This window comes from Octopus sinensis, linkage group LG1 (assembly GCF_006345805.1).
Source record: "Octopus sinensis linkage group LG1, ASM634580v1, whole genome shotgun sequence".
In the NCBI taxonomy this organism is placed as follows: Eukaryota; Metazoa; Mollusca; class Cephalopoda; order Octopoda; family Octopodidae; genus Octopus; species Octopus sinensis.
This window is the reverse complement of record NC_042997.1, coordinates 182,959,220-182,975,665: the sequence shown is the minus strand read 5'-3', so window position 1 is coordinate 182,975,665 and position 16,446 is coordinate 182,959,220.

Here is a 16,446-nt window from a genome sequence, read left to right as displayed (position 1 = left end):
TTCTGCTATAGCCTTGGGCTGACCAAAGCCTTATGAGTGGATTTGGTAGACGGAAACTGGTAGACAACGCTAGTGTGTTTACGTCCCCGTAACTTAGCGGTTCGGCAAAAGAGGCTGATAGAATAAATACTAGGCTTACAAGGAATAAGTCCTGGGGTAGATTTGCTCAACTAAAGGTGGTGCTCCAGCATGGCTGCAGTCAAATGACTGAAACAAGTAAAAAGAGAGTAAAGAGTGGATGCTAGATGATATACTTCATTGAAAAGTTATACAATTAATGGAATTATCCAGTATGTCATTAAGTGGAACTGAATGTATTAATAAAAGAAAAAAATAGAAAAAGTGAAATTCATTAAAACTGAACCAAAAAATCTTGAAAAAGCAAATAGTTATTCAAAAAGAATTATAAGAGATGCAACATGAAGCTTTGTCAGTGAACAGGCCACGGTCTCAAAGTGACGAAAATATTTTGACTAATTAAATTTAAATGTTGAAGTGACTCTAATGGTTTTTGTGTGTTTCTTAAATGGCTTATAAACACCTTCCACGCTGCAATTGTTTCCGTTCCAGCACACGATCTCAGATCAAGTCACTCGCTATGCAAGTACATCTCCGTAATCCTATGTAAATCAATCATTAAAATTTTCTCTGAAACATTTATATATAAAGAAATATAATCATTGTAGAAGCCAGCATTTAGAGAGATGCACTGTTATAGGAAATACATAGAGTAAAGACAAAAGGGAAAAAATCTCTAGAGCTTGGGGCAGTCTTCTGACTTGCCAGCTCCTGTCAAACTGTCCCACTCATGCTGGAATGGAAGGGGCCATTAAATGATGATGATGATGGTGATAGTCAATTTAACGACTGAACAATGGACAAAGAATTTATATGATTATTGATTGAAAAGTACTGATCAATCAAATTTTCAGTTTCAGTTTCTCATAAAAATACTTTGCTGTAAGAAATATTTTAGCCAAAAGAAAATAGCATTCTACTAAAAATAATTGGAAGCAATAGCACGCATGCAATATTTATCTCTAAATATTGAAATATGAAAGAATATTCTAACATCTTGGTGTTCATTGTCTCAAACTGGAAAACTGCTAATGTATTGCAAAATGAATGCAATTTAAAGAAAAATTCAACATAAAATGGGTATTGACATAAAAAGAAAAGAAAATTATAAGGAAACATTCAAGACAGACAAAAAAAAAAAAAGAATCAAGGAATTAGGTCAATTATAACTATAAATTTTATTCAGCAGAAAAAATTATGCAAATAACCGAAATCGACTTTATTTTCATACACAACTGATTAATTTTTGATAGGTTTTGTGAAGTTATGCAATTACCCGAATTATGTAATTAACCAGTATGCAACCAAGCGGAATTGACAATATCTTGCAAGGGGAATAGGTATTCAAACAGATACAGTCTAAGTGTTCTGTCCCTTACAGAAGGTACATAACTCTATTTGTCTTAATCTTGCTAGGCCTGCAACGGTTACTTCCCTTCTATTCATACTTTTTTTTTTTTGTAAAAAAAAGTTTGTTTCAATAATATACAAGGTCAAAATTAAGTAAAAAAGAATGAAAACACCCCCACACATATACACATGCACAGAAATGTGCATGTGCTTCACTTATGAGCAAACAGGATTTGGAAGCTGTCATTCTGTGCGTGATATGTCAACTGTAAACAAATGAAACATCGGCGGAGTTCTGTTTTACGCACGTCGTATAAGCCTCCATAACTTTTTTTTATTTTTTAGAATTTTCATAAAATGTTTGCGAATTTGTATTCTACACGCGAGTATTCATACGATTATGAAAAACAAAAAGAAGTGTTCGTCCGTGATTCAAGGTCTATTTAGTTGTTATTATTAACACATCTCATATCACATGCGTTTTAAATATCCATCATCATTGTCATCGTAGTCGTCGTCGTTATCATTTAACGTCCATAGTCCATGTTGGCATGGGTTGGACGGTTTAACCAGGGCTAGTAAACTGAGGGGCTGCGCCAGACTCCAGTCTGATTTGGCATGGTTTCTACGGCTGGATGCCCTTCCTAACGCCAATCACTCCAAGAGTGTAATGGATGCTTTTACGTACCAGTGGCACAGGTGTTAGTTACGCAATACTGGCATCAGTCACAATGCCTCTGTGAGGCCCCTCACTCAAAAGGTGCTTTTTTTTTACATGCCCCATTGCATCCGTGATGTCCAAAATTTGAAAGGTGCTTTTTGTGTGTCACTGGCATGGGTTCTAGTTACATGACACCAGCATCGGCCACAACTATGATAACATTTGGCTCGATGGGTCTTCTCAAGCACAGAATATCACCAAAGGTCTCAATCACTAGTCATTGCCTCCATGAGGCCCAGCGTTTGAAGATCTGTAAAGTGGTTGGCATTAGGAAGGGCATCTAGCTGTAGAAACCATGCCAAATCAGAGAGGTATCTAGGTGTCTGATGCAACTTCCCAGCTTTCCAGCTCCCATCAAACCATCAAAGTCATGCCAGCATAGAAAACATATGTTAAATGATAATGATGAGGAAGCAAAAGCCAATTTTTCAATATTCATCATCGTTTAACGTCCACTTTCCATGCTAGCATGGGTTGAACGATTTGACTGAGGTCTGACGAACCAGACTCCAATCTGATCTGGCAGAGTTTCTACAGCTGGATGCCCTTCCTAAAGCCAACCACTCTGAGAGTGTAGTGGGTGCTTTTACATGCCACCAGCACAAGACCCAGTCAGCGGTACTGGCAAATACACAGGTTACAACATTCAAAGATGTTACAAATGATATGTCTCACAATTTCTTGTCATCTCTCAGAGTGGCAAAACATGTCATATACTGTCAGAACTGTAACCCCAAAACTAAGGCTTCCTCAAGGCCAAAAATTACTGAATTCCTGATAATTTGCTGACTTTCAGGGCAATATTCACTTGAGTAATGTGATGGGGATGCACCTTACATACAAGACATACATACACAAAAAAACACCCTGCATTCATGACTACATCTATGAAAAGGCTATCCAGTTAATTGATGAAGATCTACTTAACAATACATTACTTGCAAATACTTTAATAGTGCTATGAATGTGTCATTATTCAGTTTTATTTCAAGATTTCTTGCCAATAGAGAAAGAGCCAGTTTCTAACCTACATTCAAAGCTCCTTCATTGGAATTTCAACATCAACACACACAACACACACACACACACACACACACACACACACACACACACACACACACACACACACACACACACACACACACACGCACGCACACACATACACACACATACGGACTTCTATAGTGTTCAGTCAACCAAATTTCACTGAAAGCATTAATCAACTTTAGGCTATAGTGGTTGGAACTTTTCTTTGATATGAAAATCGGGATGTAATACAGTATACTCTTTTACTTGTTTCAGTCATTTGACTGCGGCCATGTTGGGGCACCACCTTTAGTCGAGCAAATCGACCCTAGGACTTATTCTTTGTAAGCCTAGTACTTATTCTATCAGTCTCTTTTGCCGAACCGCTAAGTTATGGGGACGTAAACAAACCAGCATCGATTGTCACGTGATGTTGAGGGGACAAACACACACACACGTATATACGACGGGCTTCTTTCAGTTTCCGTCTACCAAATCCACTCACAAGGTTTTGGTTGGCCCGAGTCTATTGTAGAAGACACTTACCCAAGGTGTCACAAAATTTGTTAAAGCTTTACCAACATAGCTACGCATCCCTACCACTACCGCCATCACTACCGCCATCATCACCGCCATCCCCACCACCACCACTGCCACCTACCTGCCTGTCTGTCTGCCACTAGCACAAGTGAAGTTGCTGTGTAACATCAAAAAAGGAACAGGAAAAAAAGAAATAGGAAAAAGCTCCCACAACTAAAAGTAGAATGTTTTAGAAGAGTAGAGGTGGATGGCTTTATAGATAGATTATATCCTTGATTTCGTTCCCAAGATAAGACTGCTCACTTTATAATGTAAATTTCAGCGGCATGTTTTCTCAAACAACTCTTTCAATACTACTCATATGGACTTTAACACAATCAAATGTCTCAAACAAAATACACTTTCAAAAGAAATTATATATTTCATCGTTCTCTCTAAACTTTCAACTAACTTCAAAATAGCCGTACAGTTTCCACATGTACTGTACAGTAAATAACAAGGGAGATGATGACAGATGCAAGGGAGATAATTCATCAACGTGTTTGAAAATTTTATTTTGTTAATGCTTCAAATTCTTTTTTTTCTTTCTTCTCTGCCTTTCTTTTTTCAATAAATTGATCCATTTTCCTTTAGTTTAGAGTAAAAAGTTTTACAGATTTTACTTTAAAACTTTACGTGGAGATGATATGATTATTATTTACATAAAAGTTCAAAGCGATCGGGTTTGTTATCTCTTTATAATATAACAGAACACCTATAAATTTTAAGGGATTCTTTTATTCAGTTATTCTTTTATACTACCATTTTAAAATCTTATCTTACATTTTACTTTGGTTCGTAGTATTGTAAAAAGAGATGAAGCATTCATATTTCATGCTGCTTGGATACTGGTGGGTCGGATGCAGTAAACTTTGAACTTGAACCTTGAACCCCAGCATGTGTGTGTGTGTGTGTGTGTGTGTGTGGTGTGTGTGTGTGTGCGTGCGTGTGTGTAAGCAGGAGGCAGGGAATATCAGAGAATATCTGAAAAGGAAGTATTGGAAATAGGTGATAGTGAAGGGCTTGGATATAAAATGCAGTAGGAGTGACAAAAGAGAGAGAGAGAGAGTTGTGTTATGTGAGTGTATGTAGTGGTGATACACACAAGCTAGTTCAGAAGAGTCTTTGCCAATTAGATTGTGGGTCAATTGTTTGTGTGTGGAGCAACTATCAGCACAGTCCAGATATAGGAGTAGTATACCATTGCAAGTCTTATTTGAAGTTTAATAAAGTCCACAATTGATCAAATTGATTCATATGCTAATTATGGGGACTCCCATAATTTTCCTCACATTTTGCTTACCCTAAAAATTTAGCAAAACACACTCAACAAAAACGGAATTGTCCTTGGTTAGAAAGCTGAGCAATAAGGTTAATCATTAAAGAGAAATTCAAAGGTAGGACACTGGCCTATTTTTTGAATATTCAATATTTTATAGTTGAGGCATTGCTTAATGAATTACATGTCTCAGTGTGAATCTTGTTTATATTGATTTATTTGACCCAGTGAGAGAGCATGCATGGGAAATTTCTTTGCAAAGTAGACAAAGAAGAACTTGTAAAATATATTTGTATTTTGTCAAAATTTTATGGCATTGTTAGAAGTGGAAGGCCAATGTCCAGGAATCTGAGACTAGTGACCTCCAAAACTGATGCTAAGAAGGAGAAAATTACCCTGAAACTGGAGATCAAGTCTGAATGCTTGCCATAGTGTGAAGTCTGCTAAAGACTCTTAAAAGCCAAGAGTAGGTGTTAAGTCAAGTGACAATTATTGGATTGTTCGTGATAGAACAAGCTTTAACTAAGCTTCTTTCAAAGGGGTTTTAATTATTAACTATCTACAAAATAATAAATGAAGAAGAACTCATAAGAAACAGATCCCTCACTTTCAGAAGATCTGATTTCTTGAATATTTGTTCTGTTTAATTGCCAGCAAACCCATGCTCACAGAAAAAAGTCTTCATACAATAACTCATCATTCTGTTCCTCTTACTGCCACTACAATAGTCTTTAATTACTACTTCTATGGCACCATCAATCACCTACACCGTGTCAATATATACCTATTTCTTTACTACCCACAAGGAGCTAAACACAGAGGGGACAAACAAATGTTGTTTTTGAAACACAATTTTATCATAGTATTTTAATTATATTTTGACATACTTAATAATTGATGTATGCTCTTTAATAATTTTCTACTTATTTCAGACAGAAAACATTCTTGAATCATAGGCACCCTTAATTATGAACATGACAAAAAAGGACCATCGCTTATTTTCTTGCATGAGTTCAAGCTTGGGCATAATGCCTCTCAAACTACTGCCAATATTAACAGAGCATGAGGAGAGGGGTCCACAAGTGATCACACAGTATGAAGGCGGTTTCAGAAATTCCGTAGTAGTGATGAGAGCCTTGAAGATGAAGAAAGTAGAGGATGGTCATGAGTCTTGACAATAAACTATCGAAAGCAATTGTTGAACAAAATCCACGTCAAAGTGTCAGAGAAATGTCTCAGGTACTTGGTGTTGGTATAGCAACAGTCTCACGCAATCTATGGAAGATTGGTAAGGGAAAAAAGCTTGATAAATGGATACCACATTAGCTCAATGAAAATCAAAACGTCCAGTGTTTTGAAGTGTGCTTCACTTGATCCTTTTCTTGACTGAATAGTCACTTGTGATGAAAAGCATTAATGATCAGGTCAATGGCTTGATCGTGATGAGCCCCCTAAACATTTCCCAAAGCCAAAGTTGCATCAGTAAAAGATTATGATGACTGTCTGGTGGTCTGCAATTGGTGTTGTCCATTACAGCTTTCCGGAAGCCAATCAGAACATTACAACGGAGGTTTACTGCAATCAACTCGCTGAAATGCATACTTACTTGCAAAAAACGAGACCTGTATTGGTGAATCGGCATGGCCCAATTCAGCTCCATGATAATGCAAAGCTACATGTTGGAAGAATGATACTGCAGAAGCTCATAGACTTGGGATACAAGATTTTACCACATCCTCCATATTCTCCTGATCTTTCACCCGCTGACTACAATTTTTTAAAGCATTTAAACACATTTTTAAGAGATAAAACATTCAAGTCCACACCAGAGGTGGAATCAGCTCTCAAAGATTTCTTAGCATCAAAGCCAATCAGTTTTTATCGACAAAGCATAAATAATCTCATTGGTCAATGGCAGAGATGCATAGATGTTCATGGCTCATACTTTGACTAATCAAAACAATTCTATTGTCAATTTTTCCAGAATATTTGTTTCTGAAATTGGCCATTATTTTCAGAACAATCTAATCTATTTAAAGTCATCAATTCTACAGGGTTCTGTGGCTAAATGAGCTTAAGTAAGCAATAATTTTTTTGAGTTACACATATGTTTTAAAGTGTCTGTGAAGTTTCTCTATACAAAGGAGAGTATTGATCTTATAAAGAGCAATCCCTATTTGTAGCTTAGCTGTTAATCATTTGACATCTGCAAAAAAATATCTATCAAGCATTTGCATATTTCTTATAGCACTTAAGTAGATGCTTAAAGAAAGTTTGAAAGGAAAGAGCAGGAGAGGCATGTCCGTTGTGTGTGTGTGTGTAGTCATAGAGTGAAGTTAACCTAATTCATGTAGAAGTTTGTTGATACTTTTGTCCACAAAAGAAGTGTGTGTTTATGTTATGTTGTTACTAACATAGTAATGAAGCAGTTGGTACACAAAGTGGTTATGTTGTGTTGTTCATTCTGCTATTGAGTTGTAACTAATGAGCATCATCCTTAATTATCAATGATTGAATAAGTGGAACCAGTTTCTTTTCTCTACCCAGAATAACATATTTTCTAGATCTGAAAGAAACCTAACAATATTTTATTGGTTCAGAATGTCATTTTTGTCCAGCTTTGGAGTGTGATCTTTATAGACTAGGTGTCTCACAAGTAAGGCAGTATCTAAAGCTTTAATATAATGTCAAATGCTTCCCTACTTATGGGACACTAGCTGTTACAGAACTGAGCAATACTCAGATGCCACATTTGAGGGTCCCTCCTTAATGTTACTCAATTTTCTAGGAAAAGTAACTAGTAAAGTACAGTACAGTTCAGCTATCTTTACAGTACTGTAAGCTTGATAACATGTACCATGCTTTCACTGATTATTTTAGATGCTTGTTATATTTGAACAGTGGAGGCACATGGCCTACTGGTTAGAGCAGCGGACTTGCAGTCGAGGGATCATAGGTTCGAATCTTAGACCGGGCAATGTGTGTGTTTATGAGCGAAACACCTAAGCTCCATGCAGCTCTGGCAGAAGGTAATGGCAAACTTCTGCTGACTCTTTCACCACAACTTTCTCTCACTCTTTCCTCCTGCATCTTGCAACTCACCTGCGATGGACCGGTGTCCCATCCAGGTGGGGAACCTATACACCAAGGAAACTGGGAAACCAGCCCTAATGAGCCAGGGATGGCTCGAGAAGGAACAAACAAACAATATTTGAACACCTTCTCAGCTCCTCACTTTTGACTCAGTAGATCACCCAGAATGTGACTGATGAAAGGAGAGGGGGTTGTACCTGTACCTAGATGGTGTTCATTACAGCTGAGTGGACTGGAGCAACATGAAGTGAAGTGTCTGGCTTAAAGACACAATGCACTGCCTGGTCCAGGAATTGAACTAACGATCATATGATCATGAACTGAACACCCTATCTATTAGTCCATGCACCTTTACAAGAAATATATTTCTTTATTACCCACAAGGGGCTAAACATAGAGGAGACAAACAAGGACAGACAAAGGGATTAAGTCGATTACATCGACCCCAGTGCGAAACTGGTACTTAATTTATCGACCTCAAAAGGATGAAAGGCAAAGTCGACCTCGGCGGAATTTGAACTCAGAACGTAACAGCAGACGAAATACTGCTACGCATTTCACTCAGCCTGCTAACGTTTCTGCCAGCTCGCCGCCTTATACAAGAAATAGCAGCCATATCTCCCATAAGCCATACCCTATCATCTTATAAAAGACATTAATACTATAGCCCTAGATACACTATGGCTGAATACAAAAAAAAAAAAATTACCAACAAAACACTTTAGATCAGGGGCTGCTGGGTTATTGTTGATTTGAGGCTAAGCAACAATAGAGTAGTAGCTGTGTGCTATAAATGTTCCTTTATTTTCCCCCTCTCTCAAGTTCCCTTTCTTCCTTTCCTCTTCTGCTGGTGTTGCTATCACTGCTACTGCCACCAGTAATGTGTGGGATTGGTGTTCTGTTACTTTTTATACATTCATTCATACAATAAAACATTGTAATCACAATTCAAATTACTTTATGTAACAGATTGGCTAACGGAATTTCCTTTCAAATCTTATGTTGACTTGAACTTTGCCACACCATTCCTTGAAGAACATGCTATTCATGAAGAGGCTTTGTTTAGTTAAATAACATTTCCAGTGTGATCAAATGTTATTTGTCATACAAAAGCATAATATCCTGGAGCTATTTAAAATACAGGACATACTAACTTGTTAAGTAACTAAGCAACTCTTGTAAAAATAAACAGACAGGCACACATAAACTTATACATACATACAATACATACATACAATACATACATACATACATACATACAATACATACATACACACATGCATACATGCATACATACACACACACTCACTTGTTATTACTTATGACAATTGGTGCACAATAGCATTGTTGGTTAAGAGTTTCTAGTAGACCAGAATGCTAGTACACTAGATTTTTCTTGGGAGGAGTGGCAACAGATTGCCTTTGTAGAAGAGCACAAGATTTTTTGAGGACAGAAAAGGCCTGGTTTCAATACTTTTTGGGACTTTCTTCAGAAGCCAGTACCTGTCTCTTTTATTCATAAAAAGAATATAGCTAACAGCAATTTATATGGCAATGCTAAACTGGTAAATTTAATTTGCATAAGTGTTTTTCTTACAATGCTGAGGACTTATTCAATTAATTAATTATTAATGCACTCAATAGCAAATTTGAATAAATTGAAGTTGCTTTATTTGTCAATGAACACTTCACAAACCAAATATCTGTTTTCATTTACCTTACTGTATTGGCTAAAAGACAAGATATACCTTTAGACTGAAGGTACGTGGCTTAGTGGTTAAGGTATTTGGTTCATGATCATAAAGTTGTGAGTTCAATTCCTTGAGCAAGACACTTTATTTCATGTTGCTCCAGTCCACTCAGCTGGTAAAAATGAATAGTACCGAGAAGGTACTATGTACTATTCATAGAAGGTAGCTGGAAATTCCTACGGGACAGCTTGCAGAGTGACACAGACCAAGTCTGTGGATGGTGCAAAGTCCCTTCCAGACCAAGAGGTACGTATTGGTAGAATAGTACGGTAGACAAAGCCATTAGAGCAAAGAAACAGGCCTGGAAAGCCTGGAAGGGTGGGGGTAGCAGGGAACTGTACCAGGTAGCCAAAAGGGAGGCTGGGTGGCAGGTATACATAGCCAAGAGTGAAGCGGAAAAGAAGTTTGCCAATGTTCATTGGTGTTGCAATACTCGGGTCCCATTGGTGAAGAAGCTTTCATCCTGTTGGTCAAAAAAGTCATCGAAAGCAGATACAATGTCATCATCAATGCAATACTGGTTCCCAGTCAAGTGTTTTTTCCTGTTGGGGAACAGATGATAGGCAGATGGGGCCAATCAGGAGAAAAAGGAGGGTGATCAACCAGTTCAAAGCCATAGTCATACACAGTAGCCATTGAAACCAAGGACTGATGAAACAAGACCCCTTTTGTCAGTTTTCCTGGGCATTTGGTCTTGATAGCTTTTCATAACTACCTCAGCAAGTTGGCACAGGAGATGCCATTGATAGTGTGGCCCTTTTGAAGATAGTCAATAAACACAATGCCTTTTGTATCTCAAAAAACTGAGGCCATCATCTTCCCTGCAGATGAAATGACCTTGGCCTTCTTTGGACCTGGTGAGGTATGGGTGTTTCCACGGCATGGACTGTCTTTTTTTTCTCTGGCTCAAAGAGATGAACCCAACACTCATCCCGACTTAGGAAACATTCAAGGAAACCAGCTGGATCTGCCTGAAACGGTGTCATTTTCCTGTGATGTGAACAGCCTGGTGCACTTTTGATCAGGTGTCAGAAGACATGGAACCCACTGAGCAGAAACCTTCATCCTGCCAAGTTCATTGTGCAGAATATTCTCAACTCTTTCACAGAATCTGGTAATAGCATGTCTATTTGATTTATAGTCAATCATCTATCATCCATCACCATTTGTTGAATACTATCAATGCTTTCTTCAGTGATGGTAGCTTCAGGATATCCAGACATTTTCAAGATTGTGCTCTTCTCCTAAATTCAGCTGCCTACTTTTGCACTATTTATAAAACTGGAGTTTCATGTAGCAACCATGTCAGCATGAATGCTGTTAGGGGCTAAGCCCTTTTTCTACAGGTGCTTGATAATGCCACAATACCAATTTTTAGTGATTTTCAAGAGAAGTCACTACCAGTTACTTGTGAAGTCTTCTTTGAACAGTCAGATGTCGGTTTACATGGAAAGAAACAATGCAGTTATTAATAAGAAGGGTTGAAATGAATACATGCAAGATTTCACAGCTCTAGCATCACTCCTTCATAGTTGGCCAATGACCGTTTCAGCCCACCCTTGTATGAACATATAAGCATATGTGGATGCACATGCAGGCATAGAAAAATGAATAGAAAGCATCATCATCATCAACATACTCATTATCATAATTGTCATTGTTGTCACCACCATTGCCACTACTGTCACTGGTACCACCACTAACACTGTTATTCACCTCGCTACCACTCCTCCACCCCACACATGAGACTCCCCTGCCCAATATTCCACTGCCACTGCCTCCACAGCTGCCCCTTCCAACACTGCCACTACCACCACTATCACCATCACTACAATCACCAGAACCACGTCACCAGCACCTCAATCACCATCATCGTCATTTTCTTAGTAAAGGTCAGCATAGTAAGGCATGACCAAATTGATGTATATTCATGTGTAATGCACTGCAGTACAACATTACTTTTTGAATTGCCAGATGGACAAATGTTGGAAAGGTGTGTGTGTGTGTGTGTGTGTGTGTGTGTGTGAATATGTGTGTGTGTGTGTGTGTATTTAGGTTAATGGGGGTAGATGGGTGATATTGTCAAATATATTGATTCCAATATATTAATGATACTTATTTTGTTAACTATTCAAGGATGAAGAAAAATCGAAGTTGACCAGGCATGAACCAACCTCAATGTGTCTGAGTAAATACTGGAAAGTATTGTACATCATCATCATCATCATTTAACGTCCGTTTTCCATGCTAGCATGGGTTGGACAGTTCGACCAGGTTTTGGGAGGTCAGGAGGCTGCACCAGGCCCAGACTGATCTGGCAGTATTTCTACAGCTGGATGCCCTTCCTAATGCCAACCACTCTGTGAGTGTAGTTGGTGCTTTTTACGTGCCACCAGCACAGGAGCCAGAGGAGGCTGGCAATAGCCATGATCAGTTGGTGCTTTTTATGTGCCGCTGGCATGGAAGCCAGCCAAGGCAGTGCTGGCATTGGCCACGTTCGGATGGTACATATATATATATATATATATATATATATATATATGGTGGTGGGCACAGTTCTGCTAATCTGCTAACAGCTAATTAATGAAGCTACCTTTGCATATAGCGGATTAGCGTTTTCACTAAATTTGGAAACCATTAGCAGACCAATTAGCTTCCGCTAATTTTAGTTCCATTAACTGTAAGTCCTCTAACAAAATTCATACATTTGTTCCCATCTGTTGTGGGCATGTCTTGAAAAGTCCATCAGGCATGCTATTGGCTGACTATGTGTACATATGACAAAATGTGATTGGTTAATGCAGTAGCAGCTAGCTGAGCAACATTGTGTAATTCTGCAGTTTTGAGTTGTGTTCACTCACGACGTTGTCACACTAAAGACAGTCTTACAGTGTCAGCGATAGTAGTGTACGTTATCAGCTTATTAAGTTATCAGTTTTTGTTATGGAAGGTAAAGACATTTTTGTTTGATCTGAGGATGAAGGGCCTGTTTAGGAGTCTGCAACAGCTGTGGGTGAGGCAGAGGTTGCTCAGGTTGAAAGCCTGGAGTTTCAGAACCCATGGCCCCACATGGAGGACTACTTTGTCCTTATGTCAAGGGATATGAGGAATGCCAATATCTTGCACTTCCGGTGCATCATGTGCCAGCCCAAGGAGACCATCATCAAAGGACAAGTGATGAGTCTCTACAACTTGAAATAGCATGTCAAGAAGAAATACCCAGTGCATGCCTTCCAGTTTGAGGAGAGGATCAAGGCTGGCTCTTCCTATGGGAAACACCAGACAATCTTCTGGTAACATTGCCAGTAGTCAGTTGTCACAGCCATGTGCAAAGAAAGCACACCAACCCAGCATTGATAAGGCATTTGCCCAAACTGCTGGCACTGGCGTCCATCAGTCTATGGTGAACAGAAGGATTGTAGGCCTGTTTATTGACAACATGCTACTACTGCATGTAGGGGAGTCCCCCACCTTGGTTGGCCTGATCATGATGCTGAACCCCAGCAAGACATTGATGTCCTGCTGCACGCTGGGCAGAATGATCTTGGCCAGCCATAAACAGCTGGAGGAGTAAATTACAAGGTATTTATAAATTCAAATTATATAAGATTATTAAATTATTATTATGGCATACTTCATATTTTCTTAATTTTATTTAATTATTTAATTATTTATTAAATAATTATTTTGTTAATTACTGCAATAAATGTATAATAGCTAATTGAGAGCAGAACAAGCACATACAACATCCTCCTGTTTTCTCAGTTACCTTTCTTCCTCTACCCTGAACCACTTCTGTGTCCCATTAACTTCCCTTGCCTACTGTCTCCACCAATCACCTTCTTTCTGTGTCTTCTCACTCCATCATTAACACCTCACTTATTTTCTATCATCCTCAATGCCCTCACACATCTACTGCAGCCCCACCCACCTTGAGTCTCTCCTATATTTCTTTTCATTACTTGCTTCATTCACTACTATCCTGTTCATTAATCCAGTCCACTCATCACCCCCAGTGTCCCACAAGGACATGTACTAACACATCTTTTCTCTTTATTTTACTTTCTAACTCACTCACTCTCCTTTCTTTTCTAACTTGGGTATCCATGTATCTACTCTACTGAAAAACACCTATCACTGTCTCTCTCTATACCCTTAATTTTTCAACTGTTACAAAGCCAGCCACACCAACACACTCAGTACTACTTCCTCCTCCTAGTTGAGGGCTTTTTTATCTTACAAGGTGCTTGGTGACCCTGTTAGTGCTGGTGCCACATAAAAAGCACCCTGAACACTCTGTAAAGTGGTTGGCATTAGGAAGAGCATCCAGCTGTAGAAAATGATGCCAAAACAGACAATGGACCCTGGTGCAGCTCCTGGCCTTGCCAGCTCTTATCAAACCATCCAACCTATGCCAGTATGGAAGACGTATATTTTCTATCTTATTATAGTGGTAGTGATGATGATGGTGGTGGTTTCAGAGACATTGGAAGTTGTGAAGTTCCTGCTTCTCCTTGAGTTATTTGAAGCAAAAGTGAAATGGAATAGGTTCAATAAATAAACAGAAACAAAATAAATCCTCAAAAAACCTCACAATACTATCTGCAGGATAGGTTAATGGTTGGCAGAGCTGGCAGAAATGTTAGCACGAGGGGCGAAGTGCTTAGCGGTATTTCGTCTGCCGTTATGTTCTGAGTTCAAATTCCACCGAGGTCAACTTTACCTTTCATCCTTTCAGGGTTGATAAATTAAGTACCAGTTACATATGAAGGTCGATGTAATTGACCTAATCCCTTTGTCTGTCCTTGTTTGTCCTCTCTATGTTTAGCCCTTGTGGGCAATAAAGAAATAAGAATTGGTAGAGCATCAAAGAAAAGAAAATCTTTGTGGAATTCAGTTAGGTTATTCCATGGTTTGAGTTCAATCAATTTTGCTTTGCACTCTTCTGAGGTTGATAGAATAATGTAAGTACTGATCAAGAAATTATGTATTAGGGTCAATGTATTGATGACACATAGAAGCTGGTGCTACAGCATAGCCACAGTCAAAGGGATGAAACTAGTAAAAGAGTTAAATAAAGTAGAATACAAGAATAGTACAATAAGAGACAGGCAGACAAACTTAGAATAGTCTTTATTGAGGTTATGAATAGTGACCAAAGGACTTTGATAGATCAAGCTGATTGGTTGATTGACTGAATGATTTATCAAACAATTGAATAGTTAACTGGTTAAAAGGTTAACTAACGACCAATATTAATAAAAGAAGTGAAACAGAACCAACGCAGATGTTAATTATTGTTATAACAACCATTCGAGATGCACTGAAATCTATTTCAACACACAAGAATCTTGCAAACCAAATGCAAAAACAACAATAGCTGTTTTCAGACAAGTAATCTGATATTGGGGTAAATTGCAATTAAAAATTAAAACAACAGCCTTCCCCACAGAGTTATTGTTGCTATTAAAAACATTTATATGTTTACATTCATGATCATTATCTTCTAGGGTCTACATTAGTCAAGGTCGACTAAGCTTTTGTACATGTATATGCAAGCCTAAACAAGAGTTTGTTGAGGAAAACTAACAATTGCTCTATATATGCAAGTCTTCTCTTACTGATGTCTATTCAAAGGAAAGGCCATCAATGTTTATTTAAGGGAAAGTTACCAACTTGGATTAGTACAATTCAATAGCATTGTCATTGCAGTCGTTGCTGACAGAACACAAAGAATGGGAGCAGATTACTGCAAGACATCTTTCTTAATCCTCTTATAGTTTTGTCAATCCTGGTGTGACTATGTGGTAAGAAGCTTGTTTCCCAACCGCAAGGTTTCAGGTTCAGTCCCACCAACCAAACCCTTTATGAGTAGATTTGGTAGCCAAGGAGCTCCATCAGATCACAGCTATGTAGGATGTATCATTTTGAGAATACAGCATAAGGGGCATGGAGAGTGCTTGTAAAGACAAGAACATAATATACATAGGTGAGACATCTAGGACTATTGCGGAGAGACTAAATGAACATCTGAGACAATATGACAATAAAAAACAATCCTCCATACTCTACCAACATGCCAAAGGCCAACAAGGCACACTGGGTCAACTTGACATCTGCATTTTATCCAAGCGCCTGAAGGACCCAACACTCAGACAAGTACAAGAGTACATCATCATTAATGAAACATGCCCAGTACTAAATAGGAAATATACGTAGGTGTCATACCCCAATATCCACAGTTTATATATACATAGACAGTGTTGATAGTAGGCCGTTATGTAGGTGTGTGTGTGTGTGGTGTGTGTGTATATGTGTGTATGTAAATATAAAATGTATGTATATGTATATATATATATGGGTAAATGGATATGTGTATGGACAGGTAGATATACAGATAGACAGGTACATAGGTAATATAGACAGATGGGTACAAACACACACATACATGCATACAAATGAAGACTGAAACACATGACCATATACACACATGCGCACTTCACACAAGGACACATATGGAGATAGATATCCATACATAAGAGGCACACATACATAAGAGTCACACAAAC